This window comes from Protopterus annectens, chromosome 1.part2 (genome assembly GCF_019279795.1).
Source record: "Protopterus annectens isolate FY-2018-M chromosome 1.part2, PAN1.0, whole genome shotgun sequence".
In the NCBI taxonomy this organism is placed as follows: domain Eukaryota; kingdom Metazoa; phylum Chordata; order Ceratodontiformes; family Protopteridae; genus Protopterus; species Protopterus annectens.
Genome location: NC_056727.1, coordinates 191,567,362 through 191,588,705, shown reverse-complemented (window position 1 = coordinate 191,588,705; position 21,344 = coordinate 191,567,362).

Below are 21,344 nucleotides of genomic sequence, written 5' to 3'. Positions count from 1 at the left end.
GAATAACACATTAGGAAAACTGTTTATACATTCCAATATTTTTATTTCCATTCAAATTAGACTAAATTCATGAATGTCTGAGTCATAGCAGACCTCACTAAAACATCTTTTAGTTGTTTAAAATGTATTGTAATAAAATTTTAAAAAGTCATTTTTTAAAATCACATATAACAAAGTGCAAATCAAAAATATTTCTTTGTTGCTTATACTAGATAGTTTAGAAATCCACTTACTATTTCCAACCCCTCTGCTTTTAGAATATACTTGAATAACTATGCAATATTTAAAGTTACTAGTTTCAAATCTTTCAAAATCTGGTCTAATATTAAAACACCAAGTTCACTCATAAGAAATGTCATAAACCCTTTAAACATATTTCAGTCGTGTGTACTCGTTTTTGTAATTTGTAATCAACATAAAATGCCAATGATCCCATTCACAGTCACTAAAAATCATTTGTGAGTTTTAGGTATCTCAAAAAATGCTAAGTTGATGATGTATCATTCAGCAGAACAATATACAAACCTACATCCATAATTTTAATGTATAACAGTTAAAGCAATTCTCCTCTACAAATATACATACTCTAATTATTTCCTTATACATACTTCTACATAATAGTTTATATCCACCAAGAAAGAAAACACTTTCATGCAGCAAAAATTACTGTTCATGATAACATCCCTCTCCCTTTGTCTTATTTCCTAAATTTCTCTTAACTGATGTATGTAGATATATATATATATATATATATATATATATATATATATATATATATATATATATATATATATATATATATACTGATGGTACCAAATGATAAAAATGTTTCTTTGATAGAGCATTGTAGACAGCTTTATTAATATCTCCAATGCACATATTTAGAAAAAAAAACTTGTTATAGTACTCTGTAAAGGAGAATATACAATATTTTCATCTTTAAAAGGCTAGTTTCAAAATTTTCTATCAAACATGTCATATAGCCATTTTTAATTCAAATTTCTTGGATACTCTTTATGTGTAATACAACCCTATTTTGCAGAGGTCTTAAAAGAAAACTTACTTTTTATAACACTCATCTGCTCTTCTGAAAAGTCAGAGCTAGTCAAGTGGTGATTAGATGTTTGTAATTGTTGCTTTCTCTGGCATTTAGTATCTCCTTTTTCATTTTGAGAGCTGTGTCCTCCTGCTGGCTGCATTTGCAGTCTTGAGGAAAGATCTCATGGTTCTAGGTTTGGATTTACAGTCCCTGATTGGTTGAATATTATGGGATTAACTTGTCTGCCGAAGATTCAATCCCTATACTTCTAGACATGGGGATCATCTTTGTCGTGCAAACATGGGTTGTTTTTCTCACTAAAAAAGCTTTATCATGGGGTTCATTATATGTTTCTTGCACTGCACTACAAATAAAGATACTGTTTCTTTCTCTTTCAGTTTTTATAAACTGTTATTCTCATAATCAATTTTTTGTCTATAAAATATTTTTCCCCTTCTTCTGATAAAGAGATTTGACTTCTCTATCTAAATGCTGACAAAAGAGCCAGATTCCAAAAGAGTTTCTATCAGTGTAAGATGGTCCTGATTTTGAAATACTTGCTCTCAGTGTAAGTGACTTACTTTGGCATAAAGCCCATCTATAAACAGGCTTACACTGGGGACCCGATTCCAAAAAAACTGTTCTCAGCCTGTTCTCAGTGTAAGTGGCAATTTACTCTAAGAACAAGTTTTTTGGAAATGGCCCATTAAGTCAAAACTTTTTTCATAATTACCAATATCCTTATATGACAAAATACTGTCAGGCAATCATCTATTTCTCCCTTTAAAGTAGTCACTATACACTTACTGTGTCTAGTTAAACTAATATTAGTTTTGCCTACTTTATCTTAGAAGAAAACTAAGTCAGTGTATGAGTTATTGTTTGTAATTATGCCATTAGAAATCTTTTTAAATAATACCCTCTTAGGAACATGCTTTGCCATAATACAAAAAAAAAAAAAAATCAGAATTGATTTAAATCTGAGAATTTTTTCTCTAGTTCTCTAAAGTACTTAGGTGTGTTATGTCTAAAAACTGATGTAGATAAAGTTAGAATTCCCAAGAAGAGAATGTTGTGGCTTACTTGCTAACACATATAGGAATTCTCATTAACGGTTATATGAATGAACTTGGCCAAGTGGAGCTCCCTTCGCCAGGCTAAATTGCTCAAGCATCAGCAGCATGCAGAAAAAAAATATGAATGGCATAATTCCAAACACTATTTTCCATAGGAAATCCTTGCTGGTGGTTGGTGCAACCATGAAGTTGATATATTTATATATCTCTCTATATGTATCTATATCTATCTCTCTCTCTCTCTCTCTCTCTCTATATATATATATATATATATATATATATATATATATACATATTTAACAGATTTAAGTTCAGGGGTTTTGGGGACTTGTCCCTCATATTGGGGGAGGGGGGTGCAAGGATCTTGCCCATCTGCAAAAATCAATTACAACTGATTTTTTTTCCTCCTGAGTTTTGGGCATTTTTTTTTAATCTCTTTACCATATCAGCTTTGAATAAGTCATCATTTCATAGGAGAACTATGCAGAGGACTCTGTATGAAATGCTGTACTGGTACTAGGTGGTTGTGAAGAGTTTAACTGTTTGATGTTTTTAAAGTAATTGTTGATTTCTCTGAGGGATTGCATGGCTCTTCTGGGGAAACATGCAGTGACCATTGTGAAAAAAATTAACAGTTTCAGAGATTTCTGTCTCGTGGCAACTTCTACATCACAAACAAAATGAAAATATGTTTGCAGATACACAAACAGAAAGTAAAATCCAAGCAAAACTACAAAGTGGAATCCTATGTGATATCTAACTAGAAGTTCAATAAAACAGAGATATATGCCTGTAATTTTCTTTGAATATTAGTGATGGGATAAGATACTGAGTATAGATATGAAAGAAGGTACAAATGAATGCTAGAATTAGTAAGTGGGAAACAAATGTGTTGTAAGTTAGGAAGGAAAATAGACACATAGGAATTAGGTATGAGAAAAAGGCATTTATTTATTTATTTATTTATGTATCTTTTGTTCACCTGGTTAGTCCCACTACATGGAATTTATTTATTTATTTATTTATCTTTTGTTGACCAGGTTAGTCCCACTAGGCTAGCAGCCTTCTTTCAGGGGAGACCCAAGGTGGTATGATACTACTGGGGAAAATATAGTCAAGACATCGAGGAACTTCCACTACTCACCATAGTTGTGAGAGGGACCCATTTTGTAGGAGCACTTCCTGTTTCCATTCCAGGTGCAGAGGCAACCTGGAGAAACATGGAGGCAGATGGAGAGAGAAAGAGATGATGGAGGGGTGAAAGGAATGAAGGAGAAAGCAAATATTTGAGACCGAATAATGTGTGCAGGATTCTGAAGAATTTTTTCAAAGAAACCTGTTTGATGGAGATTAGTCAGCAAATGATGGATATATAATTACAACCTTCTATTTGTGAGGGGTGTGGGATGATTTACTTAAAGAAACGGGGGTGCAGACTTAGCCAGAAAATGAAGATGTTTCCTGGGGGACATTATCGAGAACATACAAAAGGAAGATGCAGAGAGAACAGTGGTGAGATGGAAAAGAAAACATATGCAGAGAATTAAAAAAATGCAAAAGTGGAGTAGCAGAAAAGAAGACAGAAAAAAATGGAAGTACATGGTAAGGATTTAAAGTAAAGAAGGCAAAGAAATGGACAGGTATGAAGTATGGGACAATTTAATAGCTCCTTTGCATGTAAAAACACATGAAGTAAGAACATTTGTTCTTATTAAAAAAGAGACATATTGTGGTATTTTGCTTGACACTGTTTTTCTTCAATGAAAGTTTTTATTAGAGAATATGAGAAAAAGAAAGACTGTAACCCATGGAATCTTTCTTTGATCAAAGCAATTAACAGGGAAACAAAAAATAATATTCATATACAATTTTGAACAGAGGTAGAAAGAGAGACTTGAAAGGACATTTTAAAGCTTTATGTGCATTGCAAAAATGTATGACAAAATGGGTTTATGGCTTTATGTAAAGAAGTATTGGACATTGCAAAGGTTTATGACAAAATGGGTTTATGGACTGGTGCCTGGGTTTATAAAGCTGTGTTAAAAATAGAAAGAGGAAAAATTATACATATACCAAGCATGATAAATGTGGTGGGGAATAGAGGTGTTCTAAAATACTGGATGCAACACAAAACATGATTTTTTTTTTGGAGGGGGCATTTTATACGTAACTGTGACAAAAAAAATGTTATATTTTGGGGGAAATGAGATACAATACAAAAATGTAAATTGAAACGTTATAAATGCAACCAAAAGTGGCATTTATGGATGAGTTGCAAAAATGAAAGTACGATCAAATAACAAAGAAATCCGCCAGATTCACAATAATGTCACTGGAAACACCTTTAATATCACTAGTAAAATCTTTCTCATATAGCTTTATCAGGCTTAAAAACAACTACAAAATCATATCATTTATAAAAAGTAAAAAGTCACACAATCAATATTACAATTAAAACATCAACTAACTTAAAGAGACAATTCAAATCTGGTTATGCAACTCATTTAAAATCAGTTTAATACTTAAGCAACCATTTATACCTGGAGATATATGCACCTGAAAGTGCATAATCCATTTAAGCTCAGCCTTCTTAGTAAAATTAATCAGATCCTCTCCTCTTATGGATGTGAAAATCACTTGCAATATAAGAAACTTAAAGCAATGAGATTCATTAGTTACACTGATGTGTTTATAGAGAGAGTTAGTAATCACTTTCCTTCTTATATCTGACATATGGTTAGCAATACACTCTTTAAGTTTTCCATCGGTCTTACCAGTACAATACACCTCACAGAAGCTGCACTTGGCCATGTATATTAAACTTTTATTGTCGCAATTACTAAATTCACGTAATGTAAAAACATTCACATGCACAGGATGTAGAATAGATTTCTGAGTGTAAATATGCTTACATTGGATGCATCTGTGGCAATTAAAAGTACACTGTCTAGAAGACCGGGGCATGTTCAGGCTCTTAGGTTGTTCCTTGTAGAAACATTAATTCTTAAGATTGTTACAATGCCTATAGCCGAACTTGAGACTTTGCTCTATTCCTAGATTAAGTCTGGGTATTTGTCCAACTATAGGCCAGTACTTCTTTACAATGTCTTGACTTGCTCTCATATTATGGTTATATGTCAGCATACACCTATTCCCTGTGTCAGTCCTAGAGCATTTTGACAAGCTTACTTAGCAGAAAATATAGGTCTAGCATCAGTATCCCATTTATTTTTTACCTTATTTTGAATCTGCTCAACATCTCTAGATAAATAACCTCTCTGAACAAACTCTGATGATAAGTATTGCATCTGAGTTGACATGGTATCACCATTAATATTAAGTCGAGAAATGCTACTCATCTGGTTCCTAACTACATTGTTAAATACAAGGGAGGGATACATACTTGTCCTATGCAGATAATTATAACATTTCACTTTTTTCTTATGTAGATTTGTACCAAGTTTACCCAACTGATTTTTAACTATAACCAAAAAGAAAACGGTTCAGGCGACAAACAAGGATGGTAGTATAAAATAACTTTAATAGAATATCACAAACGCTTTCAACCTGACTCAATTGCAGGGCTTTTTCAAGTGTGTAACAAAAAACACATCAACCACCCTCATTTAAATACCCCCATTCATAAAAAGCGCAAAAAAACATTTAAAGTAAAATGCACAGTTATTGTTTCTCTAAAACCACTTGAACTCCTAAGTATATATCAGAGGTAAAATGCACAGAAAAAACCTCTGATGTCCTTTAAAATATTTGTTGTAACCATATTTCTAAAAAAAAATCATATCTTGTGAGCAAAATCATTGTATAGAAAGGTGAAAGAACACAAAGAATACAACCTACTTTGTAACATATTAATAACCATATCCACAGATTTGTATCATAAAAACAATGACATCTACTTAAATTACCAAAACGGCTTCTTATAACCTCTCAGCTCTTTTAATTAAATATGGTTTAATTGAAATATGATCATTTAATCCCAGGGGCTGGGATGCATTAAGTTTTAGTTGCCAGTATGTCTCTCTGCAACATAACCAATTTCTCTAATCACCCCACCCCCTAGGGTCTACATAAACCTGTTCCAAAATTCCAAATACAAAACCCACATTTGATTTAAGAACATTTGATTTAAGAGACAAGTATAAAAATAAAGGAACTCGAATAAGAAAAATGTTAGAAGTTATAAGATGTGGTAATTTAAAACTTTGGGATACATATTCATGGACTTACAAAAGAGGTATATATATATATATATATATATATATATATATATATATATATATATATATACATACATATATATATATATATATATGACATAGATTATTTTATAGTTTCAGAGGGTTTAGTTATAGGAGAATGGGAGGTAGCTGAAACAGGATTTTATGATCATCTTGCAATATGGTTACAGATTAAAGAGAAAAAGGTATATATAAAAATAGGCAATTGAATAAAAAGGATAAATGAAAAAGCATGGAATGAGATGGCAAAAGACTAGTAATACAGTTATGGAAAGTTCATATCACAATGATAACATTTTATAAAAAAATGGTCTGAATACTAACTGATATTAAAGGAAAAATATAAAACATGTTTTTACAGTGTCAATATGATGTATGAAAAGTAGAGTTAGAAAAATATAAAAGAATATATAGTAATGCATTGGAAGATTTAGAACATAATGATAGAAAGTAATTTGACAAAGAAAAATAGTTATATGAAAGAAATCAAGAAAAAAACCCAATAATTTTTAGATAAGTAAATATATTTTTACAACGAAAAAGAGAAGTATCACATTATTTAAATAGATTAGTAAAGGAAGATGGTAGTGTAATTAGAGAAATAAAAAATGCAAAAGGAGAAATAGAAAGAATTCAGGAAAATATTATGAATAGTGTAGCACAATATGTACAAGAAAAGTTTAAAGAAAAAAAGAAGATAGTGAAAAAACATGGAAAATAAAAAAGTTAACAGAAAAAGAATATAAAGAGTTGGAAAATGATATTTATTTAAATAAGCTAGATAAAGTATTAGGACAAGTATATATAGATTCAGTTGCAGGCCCAGATGGAATAAAGAATGAAATGTATAAATATTTATGGAATTGTCAAAATATATACTTTTTAAAGATTTTGAATGAATGGTTAAATTAAGGTTTTATGTATAAGAGTTATGTAGTTGAATACTTAAATTCATATGGAAGAAGGAAAATAGAAGACAATTTTTAAATGGAGCTAGATAGTATTGAATAATAATGATTGTAAGGTCTTCATGAAAATAATACAAAAGTGATTTGAAACTAAAATGGAAAATATTATGGAAGATAGCATATATAATATAAACGGAAAGGGCTGTCAAGAATTATGATGATAGTTAAAGAAAGTGTGGATGATATTATGAACAGAAAAGAAGAAGTGAAAATCATGATAGGAGACCTTCATAAGACATTTGACACAATTGGACATAAAATCTTACTGGTAATCATGAAGGAATATAATATATGTGAGAAATTTAGGAAATTATGTAGGTCAGCATATAGTAATAATAAAGGAAAAATACTTTGAAAATGGCTGATTAAGCCATGAGATACATATGAAGAGTGGTGTAAGACAGGGATGTCCATTGAGTTGCATAGTCTTTCCATTAATTATGAATGTGATAGTATATGAAATAAATTACAAAATGAAGGAGGCAGGATGTATAACACCTGAAGGATTAAGAATTTCAGTTCTTTTAACATATGAAGATGACATTATTATAGCTGCAAAAAATAAACATTTGAATAAATAATAATAATTTGCACAAATTAGTGTCTAGAGATAGTGATGGGTTTAAATAATGAAAAAAGTAAAGGTTTAAGTGATGTAGTAAAGATCAGGGGTATATTTTTTACAAAGAATGAAATTTCTGTTAGGTATATACTTTGGGAATAAAGACGTAAGCAGAATAAAATGGGAAAATTGATAAAATAAATAAACCTGTCTTTTCTAGAGAACATATAAATTATCATGCAGAAAAAATGCTTATTTGATAAATTCAGTACTGATGGGTAAAACAGCATACTTAGCAAGTGTATTTATGTTGTCAACAGTACTTGAAAATGAGTTATTGCAGATACCTTTTCATTTATATGGGGTTCTAGATTAAATCCAGTAAGAAAGAAGAATTTTGTATGTAAATGAAGAAGGAGGTTTAAGATTAATTAGCACACTGCTTCATTAAATGTGTACAAAGTGTTAAAGTGGATAAATGAAAAAGGTGAGATAGTATTAAAAATTATATAAATATAAGTATGATAAATTTTCAGGTATGGTAAAAATGGCTGAAGAGAAAAAGAGTGTATAAATGAGGAAATATATATTACTAACAAAAAAATATTTTTGTGGAAAATAAAAATTGATGATATAGAAAAAGAAAAGTATGATATAAGAATATGATGATAAAACATTGGGGAACTCTAACAAATGAAAAAAAAATTAAGTTATAAAAGTAAGAAGTACATAGTACAATCAGAAAGTAGCATGTCAACTTTTTTGTGGGGACTGGTAATAGATAAATTGCCAGTAAAAGAAAATATGCCATATAAGAAGAAAAGTGATATATTATGTTTACATTGTCCAGAAGAAGAAATTATGGAACATGTGTTTTTGAAATGTAAGTGAGTAAAAAGGTTATAGGACAAACTATAACCAATTTTTGAAGATATAAAAGAAGTGGATAAAATAAACATGGATACAATTAAATATGGATATTTTAAGAATAGAAATAAAGAATATGTTAAAAGAATAAATAAAAAGTTATTTTGTTATATGGGTTATCTGGAATGAAATAAAATAATGTTTAATGGTAAATGGATTTTAACAACAATATAAACTAAAATCAGATGGTGGTTATGGAAAAGGGATTGGGTGTCTGACAGGGATGAAAATTTAGTATGATTGCACACACACACAGATATATATATATATATATATATATATATATATATGTGTGTGTGTGTGTGTGTGTGTGTGTGTGTACTTGTAAATATTTGTAAATATATAAATATTTGGTAAATAAAAGTTATTTTTCTATATAAATAAAGAAACCCTACTCTTTGGAGCTGATAGATGGCAGCAGAGGGATCCTACAACAGTAGCAAGGAAGAGGCCTAAAGGACACAGCATATGGAGGGTGGGTGAAAAGCTATTTAGAGTTTGGAGATGGAAAGTGAGTAACTGGAGAAAAAATGTTCAACATGGAGCTTCAGAATGTAAATGAAGAGTCCTATGTGGTGGATGTTACAAATGAGAAGTGTTTAGCTGTCTCCTTGAAGAAAGAAGTAAGTGAGTTTGTGGAAGAGGTGCAGATAACAGAAATGGCAGAAGGGCTTGCAGATGATATTCTATAAAAAATAATCAAGCAGGATTATCCACGTAACATTTATGCTGCTTCATGGGGTGAAATGGATGATATGTTTTTTAGAAGTGCAGGGAATGTGGAAAACGAAACCGGTGAAGTGGCACCAGAGAATGCAGCAATAAAAACTTATGCAGAAGTGACAGAAAGTAAAAGAGAAAAGCAGCAACAAACTGAGGAGGGGTCTGATTTTGTTTTAGCAGATTATGGAGTATCTGCAGCTGTGTCAGCAGGCAAGAAATAAAAGCAACAACAAACTGTAAGTAAAATTAAAGACCAACTGCGAGAATAAGAACAAAAAACAAAAGTGCAATAGACAAATATTAAGTATGAGACAGTCTGGTAACTGTTCTGGGTTTTGCACTCAAGAAATTATTGTTTATACGTATTGGGACAGAGACTTTTTGTGACTTAACATTTGAAACTAATGGAATAATGATAACATTTCTGGAACTGTGTAACTAGTAAAAGGACATTTATCCATGAAAACTATCATATTTTTTTTCTGGTAGTAATTTAAATGTTAATAAAAGAAAACATTTGCTGTCCAGGACCAAGAAGGACCAGGTGTCTAATTGGAATCAATCTCTACTTAGCGTGAACAAGCAAATAAGAGCACTAATGAAATCCTCCAAAGCAAGCTTTGAGTTCAGACTGGCCACATCTACTAAAGACAATCATAAGGCTTTCTTCACTTACAGTATGTCTGCAATCTCATGGGAAGCACCCAGATTTGCTCAGAACTAGTGGTCAAGGACACCACATACACAGACCCTGTAGATATAGCCAACCTGCTGGCAGACAGGTTCAGTGAAAACTTCACTCCTCTGCCCCCATCAGTAAAACAGAACATCCCCAGTATCTGCCCCCTTCCCCTTATCTCCAGGGAGCAAGTCATCACTGCCCTCTCAAAGGCATAAAATATAGCCTCCATGGGACCCAATAACATCCCAGGCTGCATCCTACATGAACTCAGGCAGGAACTTGCAGCACCATTAGGCACCCTATTCAACCAAAGCCTGAGTACGGCTTCATCCCAGCTGAGTGGGGGGGGGGCAGCTATTGTCATCACTTTGCACAAAGGTGGAGCATCCACTGATCCAGGAAATTATAGACCCATCAGCCGAACTAGCCTGATCTGCAAAGCCATGGAGTGGATTATCATGGACCTCATTAACAAGGACATTGGCAACCTCCATACACTTGATCCAACACAGTTTGGTTTTGTCAAGGGGAGGTCATGCCTGTTAATTTTGGTTGACTTATTTAAGACAGTCACCAAGACCATAGATGAAGGGAAGATGGTGCACACCACCTACCTTGACTTGACCAAGGCCTTTGAAACTATTCCCCACTCAGGTATAGTAGATCAACTCTTTCAGCTAGAAATCAATCCATATGTTACCAGATGGGTAGCAAACTTGCTTACTGATAGACCCCACCTAGTCAAAATAAGGGAAGCCACCTCAAGTAGTATACCCATAACAAGCAGTGTACCCCAGGGATCAGTCTTGGGGCCTCTGCTGTTTGGAATATACTTCTCAGAGGTTCAGGCCAAATCTAGTGGGTTATGGCTGACCAAGTTTGCAGATGACTGCAAGTTGGATGCTGTCATCAATTCCTCTAGTGATGTGGACATCATCAAAGAGGGTCTCACCCAAACAAATGATTGGTGCCAGAAACATGGCCTCATACTGAATGCCAAAAAATGCATCATCATCTCTTTTGGGGAGAATTATGTCCCCACAAATTATTACATTGATAATAAGGCACTAAGCACACAATCAGTCACGAGGGACATGGGAACACAGGTTGATAGCCAATTGAATTTTGACCACCATATTGCCTCCATTGTATGGAAAGCTTTCTACATGTCCCACCTCATCAGTAAGAGTATCTCATCCAGGGACAAGGTGGTCATAACATCCCTGCATTCTTCATTTATAAGACCGATTATTGAATACAATGCCCCTTTCGGCATATACCTTACAAAGCACATGCAGCAGCAGGAGAGACCACAGAGATTCCTCACCAGGAGAATCCAGGTCCTCAAAAATCTATCCTGCACAGATAGGCTAAAAGCCCATTCCCTCTAATCAGTCTCCTACAGACTCCTCAGAGGTGACCTCTGTCTGGCATACAAAGCAATCTCAAACTCCACCCTAATGGGACTGATGCATATCCGCAAGTCAAGCTCCACTCAAATAACCCACATGCGAGACCTCAACCTGGTCTGTGACATCAATAGGACTTGTTGGTGGGACATATTTGTGTCACAGAGACTCCCCCTAGACTCCCTCCCCATGTAAAGCAGAGTACCTCATTAAACCTTTTTAAGTGCAACCTGGAAAACTGGATGGGGAACAGAAAATACACCCCTGGGATTCCACCTATGTCCCTGCTGGACAGTGGCATAGGGTGCTGACTTGTTGGAACATGTGATAAATTCTTGGCTAGGCTTGTAAGGGCCTCAGGGCCAATAGTCTAGTAACTTCCTATGATCCTATGAACTTCCTATTTTGCAGTTCAGAACAGACAAACTGGAAGAAAATTATGTTAAAATGCATGCAGTGTCTGTATGAAACTACGAAACTAGTACAAATGAGAAAAACGTATGGAATTGAGGGTGCAGGTTGAAAGTCTTTTTGAAATATGAAAACAACATAATGAAACACTTGCCAAATGTTATTTTTGTTGCTGGTCATAGAGGGATATTAAGATATGCTGGTCAGTGTGGGGAGAAAGGGCATACTGCAAAAAGGTGTGTGCCTGAAAGTAGGTTGTGTAAAAAAAAGGGACTCTTTTGGATGAATTGTCAGAAGGAAACAATAAATAATGAAAGAGAAGGAGAAAGAGAAGAAAACATACATGAGGAAGGACAAGACGTTGGGGAGAGGGTGAAAACATACAGGAGAAAGTACAACAAGAGGCTGGGGAGAGGGTGAACTATGTAAAGAAGAAGCTGTAGAAGAAGAAAAAATGTGGAGATGGAAAATGAGAAGACAGAGAGTGCGCATGCAGGAAGTGAGGTCAGGGGAAGAGATTGATACTAATAATTTTATCCAGTGAAAAATCTGATTAGGATCAAGGATTATTTATACATAAATCCAGGAAAATATTCAGTTGGGGAATAAATATAAAAAAAAATGTAAATTTAAAAATATTTCCCCAAACATAAAAACAAAAAAATGCAACAATTGTAGAGTACTTTCAGTAAATGTGAACAATATTGCTAACACTGTAAGAAGGATAGGGATACTGGAATGGTGTGCTAAATGTGATATGGATATTATTCTGTTAGAGGATGTAAGATTCCCGACAAGTGCAGAAATATATCAAACAGAAAAAATTGTAGGGTGGAAATATAATATGGAACTTAAGAATTGAGAGTTATTCTGGAGTGGCTGTGTTATGTAACAAAAAGAGTGAAAGTGATAGATGCAACTTTAGCTGTGGATGTGAAGTAAAAAGAACATGTTGAAAGAATTATAGCATCATATGCATGTAGAACTAGCATGGAAAATGGGAATCTATTTCATCAGATATTATGAAAATTACAACGGCAGGAGACTTAAATTGTCATTTAAGGGGAAAATGTAAAAAGAAAGGGAAAGATGTTAAATAAATACAGGAAGTATTTTTATAATTATATATGTACTGGACCTGGCACCTATGTCCCCTATGGACAGAGGTAACTTATAAATGCCTGACCCTCAATGTCTTATTTGGATGCAGGATATCATTATTCTTACAGAAAAACATGGTTTGGCTTACAATCTACAAATATAGGAATCTAATAAGTCATAAAATGGATAACCATTGAAATGCTGGGACCCACCAGAGTGAGTCCTAAAACATGGAGACTAAATGGCTGAAAGATCAGATTTACATAAACTAAATCCAAGGTGCCATTTCTTAGAATATTCCCTTTTCTATGAGGGATTTCAGTCTTGGCATTGGTATAAATAAGTATGGAAGTGTGGGGAAATTGCTCCCCACAATGGCTAGTGCAGGGGGTTGCCCCCTCTGTAAAATGAACTTTTAAAGAGAACAGCGATTTTCAAATTTGTTCTTTTTTTTTTTTTTTTTGACTTGCCAGCACTTGACATTTCAAGGCTGACATTTCAATAGGGAGCTGATAAAATATAGTAAATTTGCTGTGTGTAACACTGAACGTATGGATGTGGGGCATTTAGATATGAAACTTGTATTATTGGAAAGCTGTAGGGTAGCAGATGGTGATGAAGCTGTGACAGTTTTATCAGACCATTTAGTAATATGGAAGGAGGTGATGGAAAAAAGGGAATATATTAAAATAGGAAAGGGAATAAAAGAATTGCAGTTATGGAGGGATCATATAACTATGAAGGGCTTCAATAAAAACTAATATGAATGGTAGATCAAATTTAAAAATAAGTATAAACAGTGGTTTTTTCCAATGGCAGGACAATGTAAGAAAGGAAGAGAAAGTAAAGTATTGGAAAATGTATAGAAATGTATTAATGAATTTAGAGTATTATGATATAGAAAAAGAAATAGATAAAATAAATCAAGAAAAAATAAGACATTACTGTTTAGGCAGAAATATTATTTACAAGGGAGGAGGTATCTGCATATTTGGGTAAAGTGGTTATTAGTATAATAAAGAAACTGAACAATGTAAAGGAGAGATAAAAAGACCACAAAAGCAAATTATGAGTGCTGTAGCACAGTATGTGGAAATATGTATAAGCATAAAAAGAAGAAAATAAGAGAGAATGGAAAGTAAAAAAAAATTAGAACAAATTAAGGAAGAATGTGAAAAAGTAATTACTATTAGTGAATCGGATGAAATACTTTGGAAAGTAAATGCTGATTCAGTAACATCTATCTTTCAGCTGTACATATAAATGTATGATATGACAGAATCAGTTTATTGTTATTGTGCTAAATACCTGGGTCATGACTGAAAAGGGTCCGTAAGCAGGCCTACCTGGTTGAGAAAGATGTATATAAATAATAAATAAATGTGGTATTGCGTTCTGATATACATGTCTGAGCAATTTCTTTACTCACTCAGTCTTGTAGATGCCTTTGTGGAGACAGTTCTGGGTAGAGAGCACATGGCTAATTGGAATATGTATTTCCCCCAGGAATCTCTCCTTACCATTCAGTACGGCTGCAGGGTCATCCATATGCAGTGCTGGATATTTTAATGGTAGAGGACCATGCAGCATCATGTTAGAGTGGTTGTTGTCTCAGGGAAAGGTACCATGATGTGTACAGGGAGGTATACATGTTGTGGTATTTTAATAAATCCTGACCTCAGTTTCTTTTCCTTTAAAATACAATTGTGTCTTTAAATAGTGTTTATATTCTACAACAGTAGATGTCTGACAACAGCTGTATTGTTATAAGTGACAAAGGGGCTCCAGTTACTATGTTAGCATGACTTAACAAAGTCTCACATACAATAGCAAAGTAAATCTGAATCAAAAAAAGTAAATACAATAATAATATGGATATTTTATAGAAAGTGATCTTGAAGAATCCTTCTGTATCATCAGTTTGACTTCTTTATCATAAATTTCAGTTTTCCATAGGCAAAAATCTGTAAGCAGCAGAAAATAATTGCTATATATACCAATATATATTTAAATATATATATATATATATATATATATATATATATATATATGGGTCCCCTTCACATGGTCGACTTTTCAGAAAGTTGACTTTCATATGGCCAAGACCATATGATCGACTTTCGAAAAGCTGACCATGGGGAACCGCTATCTCCATACAGTGCAGAATGGCAACATTTCCTCTTCCGCACTGTAGTGCGATCTCAGAATTGGTATATTTAAGTTACGGGGGACTTGCCCCCCTGCTAACAGTTGAAAGGTAAGTGTTTGGTGTGTGTTATGTGTTTATTTTACATGGTTGGCTTTTCGAAAGTCGATCATATGGTCTCGGCCATATGAAAGTCGACTTTCTGAAGAGTCGACCGTGTAAAGTAGACCTATATATATATATATATATATATATATATATATATATATATATATATATGTGTATATATATATATATATATATATATATATATATATATATATATATATATATATATATATATATATATATATACACAGAAAGAGAGAGAGAGAGATGTGGTTATAAAGTGGCAAACTCAATTGCATTTATATTTGACCTCTATCTAGTGCAGGTAAATAAGTAGATATTAACTTTTGTTTTTCGGGTATTAATTTCTATGGATATAATTTTCAGGTTTTTCTAAATATCTCAACAACCAAGTAACACAAACAGAAATCCTTAGCCTCACATGAAAGCTGTCAGCTAGATGAATAAAATGCTGTTGACAGTATGTGTGTAATTTGAGTGGTTGCTGAGATATTGTAAGCTCTTTACAAAATATTTCAAATGTAATAGTTACTAAGCCTTTTAAAATTTGGTTTAAGACCTAGAACTTAAAGAATACTACCAGTCTAACAACGGTTTGTGCTGAAGCGTTACAAAAAGTTAAAATAAAAATGAAACAGGGTATAATATGCAAGAATTTATAAGTGTGGTTAAATTATCTATAGAGACTTAATTGATAAAGAAATTTCAGATAAAAGCTTTTACAAGAGGAATATGTTAGTCAGGTTATGAAGGGAGGAGGTTTGGTACAGGTACAGATCCAGTTAGTAGAGACGTTTTGAAAGAAACATGACTCTGAATGATTTGAATTACTAATGGAAGGGCATTCCAGACTTTGGCTACAACACAAGAATAGGTTGCCTGCAGGTAGGTTGGGCTTGTAGGCTTGCAAAAGGAGCTGTTTTTCAGATCTAAGGGAGTTATTGTGAAGTGGGTAAATAAAGAATTTAGAGGAGGACAATGTAAGGGTTTGAAAATTATTTTTTTGTGCTGTGGTTAATTGCAGAAAGATGAGATAGTGTGGGAGTTCAGTCCAGTTTAGTGAGTGTAGGGATTTGAAGTGGTAGGTGGTATGCCTGGCATTTGTTGTGAACTTGGCGATTTTATTATAACAATGTTCAAGTTTAGTTTTTAGAGAGGATAGTAGGTTAGTAAGCATGGGGCACTGCAGATAAGAGAGGGAAGCAGATAAGTAGTATTAAGTACTTGTTTAGTGGGAGGAAATAGGAATGTTTATGCCTGTAAAGAATACATAGTTTTTTATGTATTTTGTTGATGTTATATTGTATGTGCAGGTCAAATTTTAGGCTTTCTTCAATTAGCAGTTTAGTGTGGCTAGCTACTTCAGTTTTTGTGTTACTCTGGGAAAGTATAGTGAACTTTCTGTTTTATGTTAAGGAATATACATTTTATTAATGTAGTTTAAAAAGCATGGAATGGAATGTTTAAAAATATTCTTATTTCAGTGATACTATGCTTTCTTTTTCCATTTAAGAGGTACAAACATATTTAGCTCATTGGCACATAGGCATTTAAAAAGTTTAGTTATCCATATTTCTTTTTGTATTAATCAGATCTGGGAATTCCCTTTGGATCTTGTATTATTTGCACTTCTGTAATGCCTGATATGTGTTGGATAAATAATATTTGGATTGCACTAAAATGCTCCATCAACTGTTATAGTGACGGGGTCATTTATATTCTGCAATGACCTTTTGTCTTGTAAATATAGAAGCTACAAAAGTGACAATAAAAATCAGACTGCAGGAGCATCTTAGAGATGTTGGAAATTGATTATTAATAAAAACTTCAAAGTCCATTAGCCATGCATTTTATCACAACAGTTCAATTGAGAATTTGCTGTTATATTATAATAAGGTTCATGTATAGATGAGAGGTGGCATTGATATAACATTTACCTTGGAAAGGAAAGAAAGACGCCATTCTTATTTCTAAATGTCATACCATGGTTCACTTTGAATTGAATTCTGATTTTAACTGGTATATTTTACTGTGACTTTCTAATGAATACTTTTTAATTGCCTAATTACCTCTGCAATTGATTCTATGTTTGTCTACTCTATCATTGTATCAGTCCTTTCGCTTTTATGAATATACAGTGTGCCCTTCTAGCTGTCTTTTGAGTCTGTAGATGATCTTTTGACTAAGACATTAAACAAATAAAGTCACTTTACTTGCAGGATTTGAGAATATTTTATTTTTTATGATTTTCAGTTGTTGTATATTGGAAGGAATATACTAAAAGATAGTCATTATGTATAACTTTTTAATTGACTTGCACAGGTTTTACAAGATACCTTATATGTTTATTGAGGGCACATGCACCCCTAACATTCAGGCAGACTGATCTGTTAAATATGTTGGCTGGGGGTGCAGGGGGCTAGACAGCCTGCATTAAATATCTGCTCACTATTATGAGTTTTCAGCATTTACAGATTTAACATTTCGAGTTGTCAGTCAAAGGAATGTATTCAAAAAAAAAAAAAATATATATATATATATATATATATATATATATATATATATATATATATATATATATATATATTCACACATGTAGACATACAGATATATGCATGCATGCACATGTATATACACACGTGCATATATACATTTTTTCAAACTGTAGTTATCCCCTTCTGCTAGGCAATCCTTGTCTGTAAGCATGTACACATTAGCCCTTTATATTATTTTTCCAGCCTCCTGCCACAGAGCATTAACCTCAAGACTACTGGGATCTTGCTGAGTAACAGCTGCTCCAGCTATTTGTGGACCCAACACCACGCTAGAAGAAAACCACTCCAAACAGCATATCCCTTTATACTATTTCCGGCCTCCTGTCCCAGAGCATTAACCCCGAGACTACTGGGATCTTGTGGAGTAACAGCTGCTACGGCTATTTGTGGACCCAACACCACTCTAGAAGAAAGCCACTCCAAGCAGCATATGTATGTTAATTGTGCAGCTCATTTTGTATTAACCAATTTAGCTGTGAACTCCAGGTATTAAGCTCTGAACTTTCTGTTTCTCGCTTATAGTAAGGGATGCCAGAAAAATAACCTTTGCCTGCCTTTGATAGGTCCCCTAGGAACACTTTCCTGTCTTTTAGTTTGCTTCTTTTTTTCTACTCTCTTTCCACTTAAAGATAACCCTCCCATTCACTCTGAATACTGCCTAGTTTACCCTCTAACATTTTGGTTTGTTTCTTATCCTTTCACTTATTTCTCCTACTACACACCTGTTTGCTAGCCCATTACTGCTAGTCCCTTGACTCTCACCTCATCTTACTGTTGACAAACTTGTCTTTCCATTACATGTTTATTTCTTTTTTCTCTTGTTTTTCCATCCTTGCCTTATAATTCTGTCAATGTCGTTTTGTCTTCTCTTTCTTCCTCTACTCAATAAATTCTATCCCTAAATCTTATCATTACTGAGAGTGACTGATTGTCTCTTGTGCGGATTTCTCACCTTCGGTCTAGCCCCGCGGATTTCTCACCCTTAGTCTAGTCCCACTCTGTTGGTCTACCCTACCCCCATTCCCACCCACCCCATTCTCCTGTAACTTATAGCTAACCAGTCTCTCCCCTCTCTAATCACACCCCTACAGGCAGCAAAACACATCTCATATCTTAAACATCCAACCCTATACTAATATGTACACCATACATCCTTGCACTACTCTCTACCTATCACTACTTCTCGTCTCCAACTAACACATCTATGGTCCTTCCTCACATTCTACCCTACCTATTCCTACATACCCTTATTTTCTCATTTTGTTTTCTTTTTTCCACTTCTTTTTCCTTTTTTTCACACTTTATTAGCAACATTTGAAATAGATTATCCTCCATCTACTTACTCTACAATGTATCATATAAACCATGCTTTACCTCTGCCTGTACTATCAGCCCTGTTACTGCTTGCCCTCCATGCTACCTCCTTCCTATCTAATCTTCCCTCTGAAAATCACTCTCCAACATTGCCCATAATTGATGACCACCAGCATGTCAGACCTACTATCTATATCTCACTATACGTCTATAATACCTCCCCTACTCTACATTTGTCTCTAAGATATTACTACACCCAAAATGCTAACACCTCTTTATATATCTATCACAGTCTGTTTTCCAAATTGAAACAGCTTACCCTCTATTGCCTTACCCACATCAAACTCCAGTGTGATATCCATCCTAATCCAGGCCCAATCCTTTCCTCCCAAACCCATTACACTGACATATCCACTAACCACACACCCTGCTCCTGTCTACTACTAAAAACAGGTAATGCTGACTTGCTTATCATAAATGTCAACCTAAGAAGCCTAATGAACAAAGTCCTCAAATTTGAGGCTACTATTGCACTATACAACACAAATACATTTGCCATTACTGAAACTTGGCTTAAGCCCCACAACAGATCTGAAGAATTTCTTCCTAATGACTATAGTATCCATAGAACTGACTGAGTAGCTAAACGTGGAGGTGGTATTGCCATATTATTTAAAGAAAATTTTAGTTTGATACACCTTGACACTTCCCCCATCTGATATTCCTAACCTTGAAATTTTAATAGCATGGCTTGAACTTAATAACCACAAGTCCATTATATTTACAGCTACCTACCTTCTCCCTGGAAAAAATATCCAAAATATAGAAAACATCCTAGAATGGACCTCTACAAATTTCACCCATGAAACTATAATACTAGAAGACTTCAATTTTGACTGGACCACCTGCTCTTCTAATACCCCAACAAACTTCATTAATCTTTATAATTTCTCCCAAAGAATCAACATCCCCACGCACATTGACAAACACTCCAAGAGACAATCCACTCTAGACTGGATATTAACTAACAGGCTCAATATTACACATGATGCTGGGTGTCTCCCTGACACACCAGTTGATTACTTCCCTACCTACTTGGTTAGAAAGCATTTTCAGAATTTCTCCAATATTTCTTTTTGCTACATTTGCAATAAAAATCATTTCTGTCCTTCTTTATTTAACTCTCTAATTTTACAATGTGATTGGACACCTTTGAAACATCTTCCACTTGATAGCTCAGTTCAGTACTTCAATACCTCCTTCCTTCAAATACATAATGAACTAGCCCCCATACGAAAAATTATGCACTAACTCTAACAGGCTTCACTGGCTATCAAAAGTCACTCTTCATTTACTAAAACAAAGAGATAGAGCCTGGTCTCACTATCAAAGTAGTAAAACTAAAGAAAACCTTACAACCTACCAGCAGCTTAGACATCAGGCTAAAAAACTAATTAAATGTGACAAAAAAAAAAACTACTTCCATGCAAATCAACTAAAATACCAGAACAATCCCAAAAGAGTCTAGCAAACAATAAATCTCATTTTCAAGCCAGGAAAAGCCACTACGCCAACCCCATCACTGACCAACCAAAATGAGTCCATAGCCACTCAGTTTAACTCCCACTTTACTAACTCAATAACCTCCCTACTTAGCAACACCATCAGTACTATTCCTACCATACTTTAGATTCCTGACAAAAACATTACCCTTCTCGAACTAAAACCAGTTCAAACCAACTACATTAAAACACTTATCACCAAATTAAAACCTTGCATAATAGACACTGACCAGCTACCTAGTGACTTTCTTCAACTAGCAGCTCCTTCCATTGCTTATCCTATAACTGTTATAATCAACTGATCTATCTCTAAACAGTATGTACCATTCCTTTGGAAAATATCCCACATAATACGCTTACATAGAGGCGGCCACTCAACTGATATACCCAACTATAGACCCTTAGCCAATCTGTCCCCATTCACCAAAATCTTAGAAAAATTTATACACAAACAGATATTAGACCATTTCCTGACCAATAA